We start from the raw sequence: 7,899 nt of genomic DNA, 5'->3' as shown, positions 1-7,899 counted from the left end.
CTTTGTAAATCTGTTAATCACCCCTAACATAGGATATTTCGCTCCAGCTATTCTCTTTTCTTTGTTACTTCAAACGTGTGTTATCTTCTAAAATACATAAAACCCGTCAAAATTTTCAGTGTTACCTCTGCGAAAACGTTGAAACAGCAGAAAATTGCAGTATGATGACCTTTTGTTTTTGTCATACGTGGAACTGAAACATTCGAGGTTGTCATTGTAGAATATGTTTGGTTCCGCAAAACATTTTCAGTTTTATGAGTATAATAGACCTCGAAACTTCTGTTATGTTGCTTATTAAACGAACAGAGACAGATATTTAAAGTTGAAATGTAGGTTGATATTGACGAGTAAATTGGAGATAAAGGGGAAAAGCGATTTGGGTTAAACGAGGCAGCTATCGGTTGCGCAAATCAATAAAATCTGGTTTCACTGGATGATTAAAGGCATGCAAGAGCAGACTCAACCATAATTAAATATAACAAACTATTCCTAATAACTTACGTATATGCAGCCCAGTGACGTATCTGACAGTCAATATTGGTATGGCATTAAATCTGTACCTCTGTTTTTGAACAGCGAAAGAGCTGAATTCCAAGTATAATGTAAGCCGAGGGTTTCGTCAGATTTGCTCAGCTGTTATAAGCCTGTGAGACGTTTGTGCTCAGTACACCAGTCCTCGACGTCGTGATAGTCTGGTCAATTTGCCACATCACAAGGAGTATGAGGGACATCAGACTTACACAAATCAAGGTCGCCCTTTCAGTTAATAAAAGGGACCTACTCTTAGTGGTCGAAAACCACATTTGCCGGCTGGAGTGGCCGGACGGTTCTAGGCGCTTCAGTCTGGAATCGAGCGACCGCTACGGTCGCAGGTTCGAATCCTGCCTCGGGCATGGATGTGTGTGATGTCCTTAGGTTAGTTAGGTTTAAGTAGTTCGAAGTTCTAGGGGACTTATGACCTTAGAAGTTAAGTCCCGTAGTGCTCAGAGCCATTTTTGAAAATCACATTTCACATAATTTTTCCGCAGAATACGACCAATCCTCTTGAAAATGCTACCCACGTAAGGTAAATGGGCTGTAGACTATGGTGGAATCTCGTTATTAACATCACTTAGCCGATTCACGGTTAGTCGATAGCACAATGCGAGTCTGATACGTTTTTCTGACGAAACGTGACAGCGAGGTGACTAACACATCTACGAGCCATAATAACACTGTTTGCCTTGACCACAGTATTTTATTGACTTTATTACACCTTACACCTTTTCGCCTTACACATTTTTCACAGGATCCAAAAAATATCATATTGTCATTTGGATCACAAGCAGCAGAATGAATCTGTTCAATATAAGCAGTACGTAGCATTTATGTAACATGTATCAACGTACAAATTTTGTGAGTCTGAAAAGACGTAGGACCTAGGAAGCAAAGGACGAAGTACCCTTTCACCTGAACTAGATGGTGACAAGTAGCAACCTTAAGACACAGATAAGGGAGAGCTGGCTTCCTATAAACGGGATGCCCAACGTACCATCAACATTCTTCCTGACCGACAAATCAGGCAGCTATCCTTTTCCACCTTCATCGTGAAGCAAATATTGCAGTGGATTGAATTTGGTTGTGCCAAAAAGGATCATAGGTTTAGGGTAAGACGAGGGAGTAAACATTAATTCTACTGCACAGTGCCGTATATACCGAATGCAGTCAACTAATACCTTCATACTATACTTCCACTTACACCTGAAAACTAGAGGGCACGTTTCTCGAAGTCTTCCATATGCAGGTCAGCAATAAGACCTGATAACGTGCTCCCTATTGATTCTGACAACCGTTAAGGCAATATCAGTCTCCAACATGAATGAACGCAAAACAGCCGTCTCAGCTGCTATTACAGAATATTGCCTTGACAGCAGTCACCCTGTGGTACATCACAACACGGGGATTCTGGTATGCAATTTCAGCTTTTGGGACAGAGTTATTAAGGACGTTATTGGGATTATATTAGCGAGTGACCTTATCAATATAAATGGAGGTTTTTGGGTAAGTTATGCTTGGAATCTTGCTCTCTCCCTGATGAATAAACGGAAGGACTGTGTTAATGCTCCCTAAACATTGGTTATCAATATTCGCTACTGGTAACTTCTGACATTGCTGATTTTTGCTGTGTGGCGGCGCTAGTAGCTACGGTCTATGTCTGTATCTACGTGTATGTGTGTGTATGTGTGTGTGTGTGTGTGTGTGTGCGTGTGTGCGCGTATTATCTTTCGGAATACGCCCTGCACACGTGATTTTAAATTCGCTTGCACAGTGCATTCTCGTTGCATTTACGTCTCAAATATTATAGGGTGTGTACCTCTCGCAATATCGGCTGCTGTCGAAAAAGTCAACCTGTAGCATTTCCGTAAGTTATCTGAAGATTTTGTACGGAAGAATAAATTCTAACTCACAAATCTAAAACTGTTGGCAATTTCTAAATTTCCGCCAATGTTTCCTCGAGGTAAGTAAAGGAAGTCCAAATTAGAAAACTGCAATCACTAACCTTTCTTAAAAATCTGTTTATTTAATTGATTAAGTTTCAGGCTCACCTTTAGATAGTTCACGTGGAACTAACGTGTTTACTTTCGTAGCATAGCGACGGTATCGACGGTTTCGTAATTGGTTTCCACCTGCCAGCTTCTGTTATGAACGCTAGTTGACCGCAGTTCACTTACATTTCATTATGAATATAAACAGTATACCGATCATCAAAAGAAGTCTGCCAGCATGCATCATGTACTGTACAGGTGAGCAACGTGTAATTTACACGTGCATCTTTTGAAGATCAGCATGAAGGCGTTCGAAAACTAATTAATGAACAAAAAACGAATATTTAAAAAAAGTGAATGGGTGCAGTTTTCTGTATGTAAGTATATTCAATTCACACCCAAGGATTGGTTAACTATCATAGTGTATAAGATTAAACAGTATAAAAGCGCTGGCTTTCGTGGATAGATTGGTTACTTAAAAGTTTTCTGTTTATACTACTGCATCATAGTGTAAAAAACTGTACTGGAAGAAGCAACCTTTCGGTTTCGGTTTCAATTGCCTCCATCTGTATCTACTGGTGTGCGTTATCTGTGCAGTCACTGATATAAGTTCATATTAAACGGAATCGGTTTAGAAGGAGTTCTAGATCCATTGAAATCATGGTCTCACATTTTATTTTTAGGCTTATTAATAAGGAATACATTTCGATATAACAGCTCTTGCGATGTAGTTGCGCAACACTACACATTTTGCTAAAGGAAAGAAACAATATCCAGGCCAAGGAAGTTAGAATGAAAGGGAGATGGCGTTCTTTATGCCGAGCATACACGTCAGTCGAAGCCTGACCGCTGTAATGGTTAGCCTTAGAAGTCTGTTGCTTGGTTAAAGCCCTTATTAAATCTATCCGCTTAGAATTAATGCACTGAATTGACAGTTTTGACTATGTACTTTGAAGCAACATACCTTCCTGAATCAATACTCATCACCAGACAGTTTAAAACTTAAATTTTTAACGCCAACTATCACTTGTCAGGCATGGTGTACATCACGGCAAAAGAACCGAATGCCTTATTCCTATTTTAAGTGAAATCAAAGAACTGCAATACGAGCCCTACAGGAAGGCTCGACGATATGGCTTCGCCTTTTCGGTCCAAGGATGTCTACTTATATTTTAAGCTCCTTGATCCAGGCAGTTAGTAACCCAAGATCAGCAATATCTTTGCTCGTGGGTGTGTTCGTCCACCCAGGTTTACATAAATGAAATACGTAGAACTTAGTCCGTGACACCAATGTCTGAGGATGGTGTGAAATAATTAGAGGCGAGGCTGGAAACCATCTCAACAAAATCGTCTGCTTTGTTGAATAGGTAAAATGCTGTCTATCGTTATAGGTATTGTTATTTGACCTTAACTGAAATATATCGATTTTCAGCAACCTGAATACCGACTGGTATACTTTAAGTACAAAATTTGAATCGTACAAATAAGGTAACATTTAACATGCATTATTGATACCAATAATAGTTTTGAAAAATTCATGAACCGACTGGTAAATTTTTCTCTCAGAACATTTAACATTATTGTCAAGCATCACATAGTTCCACACATGATTCTCTACAGAATGACTAACAAATGCTGAAAGTATAAATCACAAAAAGAACACAACTCAGTATTTGGAGGATGGTGAAATTTCTAACAAGAAAGTTCTGCGAAATAAATATTGTAAAAGGCAGCCTCCCTGCTCAAATATGGAAGCAACTAAGATATTTTACAAACGCATTCAACGTAATTCATAGTTTTGTAAATAGTTTGTGTTTTTGTCTTGAGAATATTTATAGCTGGCGTTCATGAGCCAGAAACTTGCCATACAAATTACAAGCGTCCCAAAATTCTATAAGGAGTTGTAGGAGTGTAAAGGCATAGTTCAAGATTTATTAAATCGCTGTCAATATCTTGATTAGCCAACCGGCTGAGTACTGTCAGGATAATAGTCATTTAACTCCAAGTTCCTTTATAACATCAGTGACATTATGTTAGCTTTAGTGAAGTAATATATGAAGAAAACCATGTATAGAGAAAATAGAGAGCGGTGTGAAAGTCTAAGAACATACATTTGGATCCCTCTGACCCATTACCGATTAACTGCGACTCTTATGGTTTAAATTGTGTTGGCAGCACTTGACCATTCAGCAACAGTAGTGTAGGTTGGCAAATGATTAAAAGAAAATATTCACGAATTCAGAGCTGATACTCTGGGTAGCTTGAACTGCACTGAAGAAACAGCACATATACAGACAGGGTGATTCAAAAAGAATACCATAACTTTAAAAATGTGTATCTAATGAAAGAAACATAATATAATCTTCTGTTATACATCATTACAAAGAGTATTTAAAAAGGTTTTTTTTTCACTCAAAAACAAGTTCAGAGATGTTCAATATGGCCCCCTCCAGACACTCGAGCAATATCAACCCGATACTCCAACTCGTTCCACACTCTCTGTAGCATATCAGGCGTAACAGTTTGGATAGCTGCTGTTATTTCTCGTTTCAAATCATCAATGGTGGCTGGGAGAGGTGGCCGAAACACCATATCCTTAACATACCCCCATAAGAAAAAATCGCAGGGGGTAAGATCAGGGCTTCTTGGAGGCCAGTGATGAAGTGCTCTGTCACGGGCTGCCTGGCGGCCGATCCATCGCCTCGGGTAGTTGACGTTCAGGTAGTTACAGACAGATAAGTGCCAATGTGGTGGCGCTCCATCCTGCTGAAATATGAATTGTTGTGCTTCTTGTTCGAGCTGAGGGAACAGCCAATTCTGTAACATCTCCAGATACTGTAGTCCAGTTACAGTAGCACCTATGAAGAAAAAGGGACCAAAAACTTTATTGGCTGAAATGGCACAGGAAACGTTCACCTTAGGCGAGTCACGTTCATACTGAGTTGTTTCCCGTGGATTCTCAGTGCCCCATATACAGACATTGTGACGGTTGACTTCCCGTTAGTGTGGAAAGTTGCATCATCACTAAACACAATCTTTGAAACGAAAGATTCATCTGTTTCCATTTGAGCAAGGATAAAATCACAGAAATCGATTCTTTTAATCTTATCAGCTGCAGATAGTGCTTGAACCAATTTCATACGATAAGGTTTCATAACTAACCTTTTTCGTAGGACTATCCATACAGTTGATTGTGGAATTTGCAGCTCTCTGCTAGCTCTGCGAGTCGATTTTCCTGGGCTGCGAACAAATGCTTGCTGGATGCGTGCTACATTTTCATCACTCGTTCTCGGCCGTCCAGAACTTTTCCCTTTGCACAAACACCCATTCTCTGTAAACTGTTTATACCAACGTTTAATACACCGCCTATCAGGAGGTTTAACACCATACTTCGTTCGAAATGCACGCTGAACAACTGTCGTCGATTCACTTCTGCCATACTCAATAACACAAAAAGCTTTCTGTTGAGCGGTCGCCATCTTAGCATCAACTGACGCTGACGCCCAGTCAACAGCGCCTCAAGCGAACAAATGTACAACTAAATGAAACTTTATAGCTCCCTTAATTCGCCGACAGATAGTGCTTAGCTCTGCCTTTTGTCGTTGCAGAGTTTTAATTCCGAAAGTTGTGGTATTCTTTTTGAATCACCCTGTATATGGCATTTTTATATGACTTATCGAAGATGGAAAAGAGAAGTATCACATCATCAACAGCTGGCTTCAGCAATTTATAATATATAGCAGAATGAATATAGGATTTAACGGTAACAGTATGCCGTCTCTGGCAAACTTTGCACTTACGCCTCCTTCCCGACCCTGAGAACTGATATCATCATCCTTTTCAGTGATGTGAAGCTTGTCGTCGTTAATGACCTCGAATTCATGATGTTATCTTCCTTATCAGTCATTCGATCACTTTTACCAGTGGACGCGCCCTTGTTGTCTCCAGCCAATAACAATGCAGTATTAAAATTCCAAGATTTTATTCTGACAGAATGTAACTTTGCGGTGTTACTTGAAAATGGCCATAAGGCCGAAACTGCAATAGTAACAATAAATATTTTATACAGTCGCGGCGACTATGATGTCTTTTAAGAAATTGGGGGAATAGTTTATTTGAGTCAGTGAAATGAAATTTGTGGCTAGGGCTCCCGTCAGGTAGGCCAGTCGCCTGGTGCAAGAAAATTTTGAACAGCTCTTCATTGCAACCAGTCAGACGGTAGTATTTAAATGACGTGTAAAAGTGATGTTGAATTACGTTATTTCCTATATACACATCAAGTCATGCTCCTTCACTCACTCCCAGTTCTAATCTCCAACCAGTCCAAAAACACAAGATGATAGAAAGAGACAAATTGTTTGCTTTATACTCCCTACCCTCTTCTCTGTCCAACTAATCATTTTGTCAAAGTTACACATCATGTATCTACATATAGATCTCTGGCATTATATTAAATAAATTCCGAAGTCAACAAACATATACATTACATTTGTACAAGCACATATCGCAATACGTAATATGAGGATATGCTGAAAAGTAATGCCAGCAAATAAATTTTTAATACAGAAATTGTTAAGGCGCTCCGGAAAGGTTAATAGTCATGCAATGCTCAAAATTTACTTTTTTTACATTTTAAAAAGCTACAGACGTACTCTTTCAATTGATATATAGTTCAATTGATATGTATTTAAACTGATATTCAGTTCAATTGATATATATACAGGATGTTACAAAAAAGTACGGCCAAACTTTCAGGAAACAATCCTCACACACAAAGAAAGAAAATATGTTATGTGGTCACGTGTCCGGAAACGCTTACTTTTCATGTTAGAGCTCATTTTATTACTTCTCTTCAAATCACATTAATCATGGAATGGAATCACACAGCAACAGAACGTACCAGCGTGACTTCAAACACTTTGTTACAGGAAATGTTCAAAATGCCTCCGTTAGCAAGGATACATGCATCCACCCTCCGTCACATCGAATCCCTGATGCAGCCCTGGAGAATGGCGTATTGTATCACAGCCGTCCACAATATGAGCACGAAGAGCCTCTACATTTGGTACCGGGGTTGCATAGACAAGAGCTTTCAAATGCCCCCATCAATGAAAGTCAAGAGGGTTGAGGTCAGGAGAGCGTGGAGGCTATAGAATTGGTCCACCTCTACCAATCCATCGGTCACCGAATCTGTTGTTGAGAAGCGTACTTGCACTTCGACTGAAATATGCAGGAGCTCCATCGTGCATGAACCACATGTTGTGTCGTACTTGTAAAGGCACATGTTCTAGCAGCACAGGTAGAGTATCCCATATGAAATCATGATAACGTGCTTCATTTAGCGTAGGTGGAAGAACATACTGGCGAAACTAAA

The sequence above is a fragment of the Schistocerca nitens genome, chromosome 8 (genome assembly GCF_023898315.1).
Source record: "Schistocerca nitens isolate TAMUIC-IGC-003100 chromosome 8, iqSchNite1.1, whole genome shotgun sequence".
Taxonomy (NCBI): Eukaryota; Metazoa; Arthropoda; class Insecta; order Orthoptera; family Acrididae; genus Schistocerca; species Schistocerca nitens.
This window is presented reverse-complemented; position numbering follows the sequence as displayed.